At 44.8% G+C, this 13,191-nt stretch overlaps 1 pseudogene; it reads right to left on the reverse strand.

Annotated features, from left to right (window-relative positions):
• Positions 1–389: 389 nt before the first annotated feature.
• On the reverse strand, positions 390–2,965 carry LOC123064663 (cysteine-rich receptor-like protein kinase 36; annotated as a pseudogene).
• Positions 2,966–13,191: the final 10,226 nt, after the last annotated feature.

Raw genomic sequence — 13,191 nt, forward strand, 5'->3', positions numbered from 1 at the left:
CCAGATGGGGTCCTTCCCGAGCGTGTGGGGTTTCGGGTCCTCAAAAGCACCCGCCGGATTGCATGCGTACCGCGCTTCCGGGCGGGTCTCCTTCGACGTGAGCTGCGGTGCATCACCCTTGACGTTGGAGGTACACGGCGACGTGTTCGTGTGCGAACACATACACACGACACCATTGTTCGTGTTGCTCTGCTTCACTCTGCTTCTGTTCTTGCTGGTGTTCATGGCGTCAAGGTGTTTGATCGGTTGCATGCAGCGAGCGAGTGCTGCGAGCGGCTGGCCTACTACGGCATGAGCACCAACCTCGTCAACTTCATGAAGGACCGGATGGGCATGGCCAACGCGGCTTCCGCCAACAACGTCACCAATATATTGTTGCATACATGAAATAGAGAAGAGGAAATATGACGCCACATGGGAAATCAGCCCTGGGGCGCCGCTGCCTAGTCGTGTTCTTATCGGTACTGACATTAAAAAACAACTACGTAGTTGGGTAAAAGAAAGTATTGTTAACAAGATCCACAATGACGCACATCAGAAAGAATTATTTCAAAATCATCGTAGCAACAATGAAGCATGTTGTTCCATCTTCCACATCTCTGCTGAAAAGACCGAAGTTTCATGCTCCGTGGAAACTGGATATCTGAAATTTCATATATAGTGTACGTATGTTATCACCAGCTGAAATGCAGCATGAACTAAATGGTTCTGCAGATGTTAAGTGTAGGTTAGTCAGAATTGATTGTCCTTTATTAGAGAAAGGAATAAAAAGTTTCCTCTGCAATCTCATAAAACAAAATCATTTTAACAATGAACTCGGACCTGGGCCATTGAGCAATATTATATCGAGGTAGGGGCCAACAAAATCATAACAATAGAAAGCCATTGTGTGCCCAGGTAATTTCATACCGCATATGGCATTCAACTTCCAGTTGACCATAGTCCGTTGAGCCTATTGACAATCTCTTCTATGGAAGGTCTCTTCTGCCGATCGATCTCCACACATTCTAGTCCAATTTTGATGCATACTTTTATCTGCTGAAAGCGATCCCTATCAAGATGTGGCCACTGAGACACTATGTGCTCATCCGTCCAGTTATCATGTACCTACGTACAGAACCAGAATTATGATTCTTGGAGATAATATATATATACCCCAGTCTTTCAAGAATCAAGTAATAATTTCTCTTACGCTTTTTATAAATTGCGTCGCAGATGGTTCGTTGTTGGAACAATTTTTCTCAACTGTGGTGGTCTCCAAGATTAATAGGCCAAGACTATATATGTCTGACTTGGTGGAGATCTCACCTTTGTATAGATATTCTGGAGCTATGTATCCACTGATAACAAAGATTTTAGTAAGTATTGCCGGAGAGAATAAAATGCACTTCACTTCATAATGACGGAACAAAATGTTATCGGACTTGAAGTTTCACTTACTACGATCCAACAACATTTTGTGTTCTCATCCGTGTTTGTTCTTGACCGAAGAGCCTCGAGAGACCGAAATCCGCAATTTTCAGGATCATCTTACCATCCAGCAATATATTCTCAGGTTTAAGATCCATATGGACAATGTTAATGCTGTGCAGGAAGGCTAAACCTTGGCAGATCCCCTTGATGATTTTGAAGCGTGTATCTCAGTCCATTACACAGGATACCTCTGAAGAAGTGAAACATTACATAATGTAAGTACTCAAAGATAGTAACTTCCAGCAATACTTATACTCTAGTTACTGCCTTTTCTTGTCAATGTATAGCATTGAAAACTAAATAGAATATGCAGATACTCAAATACTGTTTTAAAATAAAATGGTAAATATATATATACCAAAAAGATTCTTCTGAAGGTTCCCCTGGGGCAAATACTCGTAGCAGAGTAAACTTTCAACAATGTCTGCAACAATATATCTTCCATTGTTCTGCACCACTTTCTTTTGTGCTTCATGGCAGTAGCCGACCAACTTCACTACATTCTCATGATGCAGAGCCATAATATTCTGAACCTCGTTAGTAAATAGTTTGTCACGTGCGATTGGCGAGTTTCCCGCAAGTTTCTTGACAGTAATTTTCTGCCCGTCCGGCGCAATCCCCTGTTCAAGCTCAAAACATACCTTTTCAGCAAATGTTGGCATCTAATTGGCACGAAAATGTGAAGGCACGGTTGATGATATCAAGGTTACCATATAAACAGTTCCAAATGCGCCTGTACCGAGTATATGCTCTGGTGAGAACTGATCGGTGATGGTCTTCAGAAAATCTAGTGGCAGATCCTTGGGTAATGTGCTCAGAACGCTCGGCTGCCCTCCGCTAGCCCCCGTCGCCATTTCTGATGATTAAACAAGACAAGCTTTGAGCTGAGCTGCTACAAGGCACAAGCTATGAATGGTCAGAGGTCCTGTTTACCAGAGCAAGACAGATCTGTTTCAGAGAAAAGCCAAACATCCCAACTTCAAATTAATAAAGCCATCAACCGGAGGAGAGACCACTATCTCCCCTCGCCCGCTGCCAGAGGGCGCCGTTCGCCGGTCAGCAGCTCACAGAGCGGCCAGACATGGAGCCACAAAACAGAGAGCGGGGAACACGACTTGACCTCCACCACCGTCGGCATCCGGAGGAACCAAACCAACATAGCCGGCACCCGACCTCACGACTAAACATGCATGGACCGATCTCTAGGATACTAAACTATAAACATACATGGTTGCTGTAAGAACATCTGAAAACTAAGCAGCTTCTCAATTTCTAAAAGCTCTGACCTGGGGGATCCTCCGTAGCAGCTGTGAAGAGTCAAGAGAAGAAGGAAACGGCCGGGGACGATGAAGCTCCAGAGAAGAATCGCTTCCTTGCTAGCCTCAGCTTGTGATTTGTAGAAACCAACCCAACGAGATCTCGAATGATGCACAGACAAGAATGAGTTGACTTGACTCTGGCTACGATGCTCGTCTTTAAGAATACACACGCACACAAAAAATCATGTCGGCATCTCTGCTTTAAATATTCCCACGCTGTAGCTTTCGTCGACGGTCAAGACATAACAGAAATGATTTGACTGCAAACCATGCTTGCACCTTGCTTGAGTGAATAGCAAAAAAACTACCACATTATGGACTATCGTTTCAGAAAACTATTGCTTTCTATTCTTTTCAAAAAAAACTATCACAAAATTGGGGGGTTGTTCCAAAAAACCCAAATGACTGAACTATTAGGTGTTAACCAGGTTTATGATAGGGTGGGGTTAACCAGGTTTATGATAGGGTGGGGCCCACTCGTAAGTATTGACCATTAAGATCAATAACGTTGATTGTTACGGCCCACATGTCATCCGCCCAGTCCATTAAAAACAAAACGAGTTAAAACCACCCAGACGGGTCAACTCCTCTGTGCCCTCCCTCTTCCCTCCCTCTCCCGAGTCTGTTCGTGAAGGGCACAGATCTGGGGCGCCGCCGCCGGAAGCCACCATAGCCGACGACCGGGGCACACGAGCCACGTCGTCTATTCTTCTGCACCCAGCGCCGCTGCCCAGACCATCTCCGGTGCTCCCTCTGCCCCCTCCCAGCAAGCTCTCGCCGGCCATGCCCACATGAGCTCAGGCCGCCACGCCCAGGAGCTCGGGTCGCCGTGCGCCGGCCATGCCCAGGAGCTCAGGTCGCTGTTGCGCTTCGGCCATGGTCCAGGAGCTCGCCGCGCCCAATAGCTGAAGCAGCCGTCATGGTTCCCAGCAGCTCGTGTCGCCGTGCCCAGGAACAATGGGAGGGACAGCTCCATCGCCTGCAGTAGCTACTGCGCCGCATGCAGCAGCAGGCACGCTCTCGAGCTCGCCGGAGCAAGGCCGGCCGACGCGCATGGGCCCCTTCGTCAGCTCCGGCGACGAGCTCGCCGGCGGGGACTGGATTGCTTTTTTTTTTTTTAAATTACAGGGACCTGATTGCCTTTTTAAAAAAATTACAGGGGCCCGATTGCCTTTTATAAATAAAGGGGCCCATCTGTCGTAATCTGTCAATGGTCAACCTAACGGTCAAAGCTAATGGTCAACCTGACGAGTGGACCCGAGCTGTCATAATCCGAATCAATTTTAAACAACGTGGTCATTTGGGGTTTTTGGAACAACCCACCACTTTTGTGGTAGTTTTTTAAAAAATTAAAAAAAAGGGTAGTTTTTTGGAACGACAGCCTGTAATGTGGTAGTTTTTTGCTATTCACTCCACCTTGCTTTGTACTAGGACAAGAGAAAACAGTTTCCAAATCTCTACTACAAGGCTCTTAGAGCAACTCCAGCAGATGCCGCGCAAGGGTGGTCAAACCTCTAAATTACAGTATAGGCTGAAAAAATGCACCGAATAGATCCCCTAAAATAGCAGATCTTAGAATATTTTTTTCAGGTTACCGCATATTATCCCCATATAACCATATAAGCAGTTTTCGAGCCGATTTTTGAGATGATAAACGAGCCAACCGCAGAGCAGGCAGGGGAGCTGGGCAGCAGCGGCCATAGGGTCGCCGGAGTAGACGACCGGCTGGAGCAGGCGTGCGAGGAAGAGGAAATGAATTTTTTATGGTACGGTTTTTCGGCACCAAGTCCGTTCGATACAGCGCGGTACCGTAAATATATTTTAAGAGGAGACGTAAGGTGTCTTTGCAGCATCTGCTAGAGTCGCTCTTAGGGCATTTCCAGTTTAGCATCCCCTAAATTAAACACACCAAAAAATTCGTGGATACGTCCGCATACACCGATAGGGGACTCGGCCATCTAACCCATGCATCACACGGCCGCCCCATTCCAAACCGAAATAGTGCAAAAATGACCGAATTTATGCTCACGTTCACATGACTGTAGAAAAAAATGGATCTCTAGTATAATCTAATCACTTTCTTACCCCTTTAAGTATTTCTAAACTTGGGAGAATGACATTCACCCCCTAATTTGATCACAATGTCATACGTTGACACCCCCTCCTATATGTCCGCGGACAACGCCCAATCACCTCTCATTTGTTCGCGTCCATAACAGAAATAGATGTGGGTTCTTTTCTTTCTTTATATTTGTGAAATTGTTTTTCTCTATACCATGACAATTTTATGCTATATATCACGGCAAATGTATGATTGTAGTATGACAAATTTTTGTGCGTCTCGGTAGGAAATGGCGTTTTCCTCAACTAAGAGACATCTATGATGACTTCGTCTACCTTAAAATATTGTGCGGGTTCAGCATCTTGGAAGGTGTTGTGTGCATGTGTGCGTTCATAAGGGTAAGTGTATGCGTGTGTAAGTTAACATCTGCAAACTGCATTGTACTGTGTTAATCAGATAAATGCCACCTCAACTTTGCCGATTCAGATAAGTGCCACCGCAATTATCACCTTTCCAAAACTGCCACTAAAACTTTGCATCACACCTCTAAATACCATTACGTAAAGTTTCAGACCAAAACATATAGTCGCACGTGATTTCCATATAATTTTTGTAAGATGCTTCCAAAACTCAAAAGTGACGCGGCACGGTTTGATCGTGGAGAGAATTCCTTATTTAACACTGTCTTAAATTTTCTTTCCCTATTTGACACTGAAAATACTTTTCTTCCTTATATAACACCGTGTCTAAATTTTATGCCTTTTATAACACTTCCGTCCATTTTAAGCCTTAACAGTGTTAAATGACACTTGAAAAGACCCTTTTGCCCCTCAGGTGGACTGTGACCAAAATTTTAATAGATGATGATATTGATTTTTGTGTTTTTTCCTGCTTATTTGATTTAACCGGAAATTTTATTTATAGACACGAACAATTTTTCTAAGTGCAGGTTAAAAGTTTACTCATGGAATGCATGTACCGCATACAATGGCTGATCAATTGATTAGTGGGAAAATATACTTTGTAGTACAATATGACGGTATAGTGCGCTGCACCGCAACATACTTCTTGCAGGCTAGGCTATAGGGCTGACGGACATGTGTTTCTCTAAAAAAATAAAATTTGACGTGATGTGTTTCTCTAATTTAGCAATAATCACTTGAATTCTACAAGTACTTGTAAATTTGGCAACCGTGCATTTAACTAGTGCGGCATGCTATGAATAACGGCTGCCTTTCTCTACTGCTAGCGCTGCCACTGTGTGTGTGCTTGTTTTTGTGAGGCTTTGCATGCAATGGAAGCATATGCTGCCAGTCACTGAGGCTGCTCACAGTGGGGAGGAACTTAGGAGTAACATCACACACTTCAATACAACTTTGCTTATGTGGCACGTATTTAATGAAGAGAGAGGTGCTTGTGGTAACTAACTAAGTTACCGGAACATCACACACTCCAAGAAACAATGAGTCTATAACCTAATAAATACATCGTTGCATGACACTACATAGATGTTCCTACCCACTATGGAGGTAGTAACATAGTCTAGGGAAGTGTGAAGTTACTAGCTTATGTTCTTGCCCATTGTGACCAGCCTGAGATTTTTCCTTTGAAACTTCGTATACATGCAGCACAGCACAGGCCTCCCCCACAGGCCCACACTGGATGTGAGTAGGGATCAGGAAATACTGTTTTATATGCCACGCCACAGGCCTCTGCCGCCACTACATGTGCCTACGGACTAGGAGCGACTGTTTTCTATCGCGGGTGCGCGCTAAAACATGATTTGCCAGATGATTAGCAGACGCCTCACGGGACGCACTCATGAGGCCGGCAAGCGAATGTACATACCCGAATATTCGAATAAATTGCACTTTTAGAAATGACCGGGCTAGGCGATTGGTTCATAGTATTTCCTCTGTTTCTTTTTAGTCTGCATATAAGGTTTGGTCAAAGTCAAGCTTTGCTTAGTTTGACTAACTTTATATTAAAAAATATCAACATTCGCAATATAAAATCAACATTTTCAGATGCACCGTGAAATGTATTTTTATATTATATAGTTTAAATATTGTAGATGTTCATATTTTTTAATATAAATTTGGTCAAACTTTGTGTAGTTTGACTTTGACCAAAACTTATACGCAAAGCAAAAGAAACGGAGGGAGTATTACATGAGGGCAAAAGTGTCTTTTTACATGCAATTTAACAGTGTTAGACGGGAAAATGGATGAAAGTGTTATAAAGGAAATAAAATTTAGACTCGGCGATAGATAAGGAAGAAAAAGTTTGTTGGTGTCAAATAAGGAAACAAAATTTAAAACGGTGTTAAATAAGGAATTCTTTCTCGATCATGCCTGGAGTCTACTCTTCCTTGGTTGGATCGAGCACATGCCCAGCGAAGACAATGGTGCCTGAAGTCTCCTCGACTATGAAGAAGGCGAATGGGTGGTCGGCGACGAAGTCCACTATCGGTGATGGTGGCATGTACTCGTAATCATAGTAACACCAGTAGAAAAGGAGGCAATGGTCCAGGCCGGGTCAGCCCATTAGTCCCGGTTCAGTCCAGAACAGGGACCCATGTTGGCATTGGACCCGGTTCGTGAGCCCTGGGGGCCGGCCGGGCCACGTGGGCCATTGGTCCTGGTTCGTCTGGACATTTTGGTCCCGGTTGGTGGGACGAACTGGGACCAATGGGCCTTGCTCCTGGCCCACCACCATTGGTCCCGGTTGGTGGCTTGAACCGGGGCCAAAGGCTGCCCTTTAGTCCCGGTTCATGCCACCAACCGGGACCAATGAGGTGCCTATATATACCCCTTCGCGTAAGAGCAGAGCACACTGCTCTGTTTTTTTGGCCGCCGAGGGGGAGAGGGCTTGGTGGTGCTCTAACTCACCTCCTATGCACACAAGGTGTTCAATGGAATGCCCGAGCCACACTACTTAAGCTTTTTCCTCTCCAAGCTCAACCTCAAAGCTCCATTTTCCTCAATATTTGTCTAGGTTTAGCGGTCCGTCACGCCCCGTCCCTGTCTTCACCGTCGTCGATCACCCGCGCCGATCTCATCGCCGGCACCACCGTGGTGAGCCTCTTGTTCTTATCTTCTTTCTGAAAGGAAAAATATTCTTACTTGTATGTTTAGATAGATACCTGTATTATTTTCTTACTTTTATTATTGCATCTTATATAGTGCGATGGTTTTGGTATCCGCCCGCGTTGGCCCTCGTCCTGTCTATGATTTGGATGTGGTATATATATTATCTTTTCATAACTACTGGTTCATTTATTGTTTATGAAAATTATGCCGACCAACGTGACATAGATTTTATTTATCTAGGAGGTTGTTGAACCGGAAATTCCAACCAACCCTATTGTCGAGAGGTTAAATTTAGTTGAAGAAGAAAACAATTTCTTGAAGGAAAAAATAAAAAAAATTGAGGAGGAGAAGATGATATTGGAGTTGTATGTTGCGGATGTCGCCGATGATCACAAGATCAAGATTGATGCAATGCGCTTGAAGATTAGAAAGATTAGAAAATATGCCATTCATACCGAGGCTTGGTATCATTATGTCGTTGGATCAGTTGTTATCTTGGTTACGATTATGATCGCATTTGTTTTCACATTGAAATGTTTTACATAGTTTCAATGTATGGTTTAATTAATTTAGATGCTCTGTAGAGCTTTATGTTGTTAGATGAGAACTATGTATGTATTTTGTTTTTAATGTGATGATGAACTTCTATTAATTTGGTCACTTAATTATCTATTCATGATGTTCTGTAATGATTTTGACGCACTTAATTATATATAATGCACGCAGATGAACCGACAATGGATGTACGGTGACAGACACACCTCCGAGTACATTAAGGGCGTGCATGATTTTGTCGAAGTGGCTGAGGCAAACAAGCAGAATGGTTTTACGTGTTGTCCATGCCCTATATATGGGAATACGAAGTCTTACTCTGACCGGAAAATCCTTCACACCCACCTGCTTTACAAGGGTTTCATGCCACACTATAATGTTTGGACGAGGCACGGAGAAATAGGGGTTATGATGGAAGACAGCGAAGAAGAAGAGTACAATGACAACTATGTGCCCCCTGAATACGGTGATGCTACTGAACATCAAGAGGAACCAGACGATGTGCACGATGATGCTGCAACGGGTGAAGCTGCTGAAGATCAAGAGGAACTAGACGATGTGCCCGATGATGATGATCTCCGCTGGGTCATTGTCGATGCAAGGACGCAATGCGAAAGTCAAAAGGAGAAGCTGAAGTTTGATCGCATGTTAGAGGATCACAAAAAAGGGTTGTACCCCAATTGCAAAGATGGCAACACAAAGCTCGGTACCGTACTGGAATTGCTGTAGTGGAAGACAGAGAATGTTGTGCCTGACAAAGGATTTCAGAAGATACTGAAAATATTGAAGAAGAAGCTTCCAAAGGACAACGAATTGCCCGACAATACATACGCAGCAAAGAAGGTCGTATGCCCTCTAGGATTGGAGGTGCAGAAGGTACATGCATGCCCTAATGACTGCATCCTCTACCGCGGTGCGTACAAGGATCTGAACGCATGCCCGGTATGTGGTGCATTACGGTATAAGATCAGACGAGATGACCCTGGTGATCTTGACGGCGAGGCCCCCAGGAAGAGGGTTCCTGCGAAGGTGATGTGGTATGCTCCTATAATACCACGGTTGAAACGTCTGTTCAGAAACGGAGAGCATGCCAAGTTGATGCGATGGCACAGTGAGGACCGTAAGAAAGACGGGAAGTTGAGAGCACCCGCTGACGGGTCGCAGTGGAGAAAAATCGAGAGAGAGTACTGGGCTGAGTTTGCACGTGACCCAAGGAACGTATGGTTTGGTTTAAGCACGGATGGCATTAATCCTTTCGGGGAGCAGAGAAGCAATCACAGCACCTGGCCCGTGACTCTATGTATGTATAACCTTCCTCCTTGGATGTGCATGAAGCGGAAGATCATTATGATGCCAGTTCTCATCCAAGGCCCTAAGCAACCCGGCAACGACATTGATGTGTACCTAAGGCCATTAGTTGAAGAACTTTTAAAGCTGTGAAATGAAAACGGTGTACGTACGTGGGATGAGCACAAACAAGAGGAATTTGACCTAAAGGCGTTGCTGTTCGTGACCATCAACGATTGGCCCGCTCTCAGTAACCTTTCAGGACTGACAAACAAGGGATACCACGCATGCACGCATCGTTAGCTGACACCGAAAGTATATACCTGGGAAGATGTAGGAAGAATGTGTACCTGGGCCATCGTCGATTTCTTCTGACCAACCATCAATGTCGAAAGAAAGGCAAGCATTTCAAAGGCAAGGCAGATCACCGGAAGAAGCCCGCCATGCGTACCGGTGATCACGTACTTGCTATGGTCAATGATTTACACGTAAACTTTGAAAAGGATCCCGGCCGACTAGCTGTTCCGAGTGACGCTGGGGGGCACACACCCATGTGGAAGAAGAAATCTATATTTTGGGACCTACCCTACTGGAAAGACCTAGAGGTCCGCTCTTCGATCGACGTGACGCACATGACGAAGAACCTTTGCGTGAACCTGCTAGGATTCTTGGGCGTGTATGGGAAGACAAAAGATACACCTGAGGCACGGGAGGACCTGCAACGTTTGCACGAAAAGGACGGCATGCCTCCGAAGCAGTATGAAGGTCCTGCCAGCTACACTCTTACCAATGAAGAGAAGGAAATATTCTTTGAATGCCTGCTTAGTATGAAGGTCCCGACTGGCTTCTCGTCGAATATAAAGGGAATAATAAATATGGCAGAGAAAAAGTTTCAGAACCTAAAATCTCATGACTGCCACGTGATTATGATGCAACTGCTTCCGGTTGCATTGAGGAGGCTTTTACCGGAAAACATCCGATTAGCCATCGTGAAGCTATGTGCATTCCTCAATGCAATCTCTCAGAAGGTGATCGATCCAAAAATCGTACCAAGGCTAAGGAGTGATGTGGCGCAATGTCTTGTCAGTTTCGAGCTGGTGTTCCCACCATCCTTCTTCAATATCATGACGCACGTCCTAGTTCATCTAGTTGACGAGATTGTCATTCTGGGGCCCGTATTTCTACACAATATGTTCCCCTTTGAGAAGTTCATGGGGGTCCTAAATAAATATGTCCGTAACCGCGCTAGGCCAGAAGGAAGCATCTCCATGGGCCATCAAACAGAGGATGTCATCGGGTTTTGTGTTGCCTTCATTCCTGGCCTTAAGAAGATAGGTCTCCCTAAATCGCGGTATGAGGGAAGACTGACTGGAAAAGGCACGCTTGGAAGGGACTCGATAATATGCAGGGACGGATATTCTTGGTCTCAAGCACACTGCACAGTTCTACAGAACTCTACCTTTGTGACCCCTTATGTCAATGAACACAAGAACAGTCTGCGCTCCAAACACCCGGAGCAGTGCGACGACTGGATTACATGTGAACACATCAGGACTTTCAGCAGTTGGTTGGAAACACGTCTCAGAGGTGACAACACTGTTTGTGATGAGTTGTACTTGTTGTCCAGGGGACCATCTTCGACTGTTATGATTTGGAAAGGATACGAGATAAATTGGAATACATTTTACACGATTGACCAAGATCAAAAGAGCACCAACCAAAATAGTGGTGTCCGCTTTGATGCAGCCACCGAGAGAGGAAAGGACACATATTATGGTTACATAGTGGACATATGGGAACTTGACTACGGACATGATTTTAAGGTCCCTTTGTTTAAGTGCAAATGGGTCAATCTGTCAGGAGGCGGGGTAAAGGTAGACCAACAGTACGGAATGACAACAGTGGATCTGAAAAATCTTGGGTACACTGACGAACCATTCATCCTAGCCAATGATGTGGCACATGTTATCTATGTGAAGGACATGTCTACCAGACCGAGAAAAAAAAAAGATAAGGAAGCGAATACATCATACGATGAGCCAAACACTACTAGAAAAACCCCTACTAATGGCGCACCTAGTATGGCCATTAATGGCGCATCTGTGGTGCGCCATTAACAGCACGCCATTAGTAATTTTTACTAATGGCGCACCACCTGGTGCGCCATTAGTATCTGGTATACTAATGGTGCACCGCGAGTGCGCCATTAGTATAGGCCAGCGTGCGCCATTAGTATGCCTCCCAGGGGCCATGTATACCCAGGTGCTTTGGCATACTAATGGCGCATCACCACTGGATGCGCCATTAGTAACCGCGGCATACTAATGGCGCACTACCCAGTGATGCGCCATTAGTATGCACTGTCATACTAATGGCGCACTGTCCTGTGATGCGCCATTAGTATGAATATTAGGTTTTTTTTATCTTTTTATTTTCTGTTTTTTGCACAGGTTACAAAATGTATAGTTTGACAAAATATAGACATCACACATCAACAACAGATTCATCGAATACAATAGAAGATTAGTCTTTGAATACAATTCATCATATTAGTCTCCGAATACAATTCATCATATTAGTCTCCGAATTAAAAAGACCGAACAAAGATAGAACATTATATTACAAGTCTCGAGACCGCGAGTAGCGAGTTTGTCTTCACATTACAAGTCGATATCGATCATCTAAACTACCATCACATAGAAGAGAGCTGCGGTCATCACGATGAGCATCATCACGATGAAACTCGTCTTCATCCGGTTCCTCCAACGCTCCCTCCCCTCTCCCGCTAGATAGCGGGCGTATCTAGATTCGGCCTCGGCCCTAGTGGTGTACCCTTTATAACTGTTACCGCTGAATCGGTGAACCTGTCTCCGACACTCCTCCCAGTCATCATAGACTCCGGGAACCTTACCCTTGTACACGACATACGTCGGCATTGCTATGCACTAGCCAAACGAAACGTTAGTACCAATTCACAGACAATACATAAGCAATATATAATTATGCAACAGAACGATCGGAAGAGAAAAGCAAGACATTAATAGCATCGATTACATCTAAGTTGAACGACTCTCGAAACCAAAGAGACATACTACAAGTTCATTAAAGTTTAATTACAACATGAGCCAATCGATGTTTCAGAACTAGACAACTCGACTCAAGGGACCGGAGCGTGGATGAAGCCGCCGTCTATCGTGGGAGTCATGAAAGAACGGACGTTGTCATCCTGCATTTGTAGCATTGTGTCGATGTCACTGTTGGACGGTTGATTTCTGAGGTAGAACTGCCCCGAGGTACGAAGGACATCTTGATGGATGATTTCCGCAAACTCCGACTGGATGCGAAAGAATTCTTGTCGGAGGTCCGCGTCCTGGATTGCCGACACGCTCGCGGCCCAATCTTTGAG

The sequence above is a fragment of the Triticum aestivum genome, chromosome 3B, assembly GCF_018294505.1.
Source record: "Triticum aestivum cultivar Chinese Spring chromosome 3B, IWGSC CS RefSeq v2.1, whole genome shotgun sequence".
NCBI lineage: Eukaryota > Viridiplantae > Streptophyta > Magnoliopsida > Poales > Poaceae > Triticum > Triticum aestivum.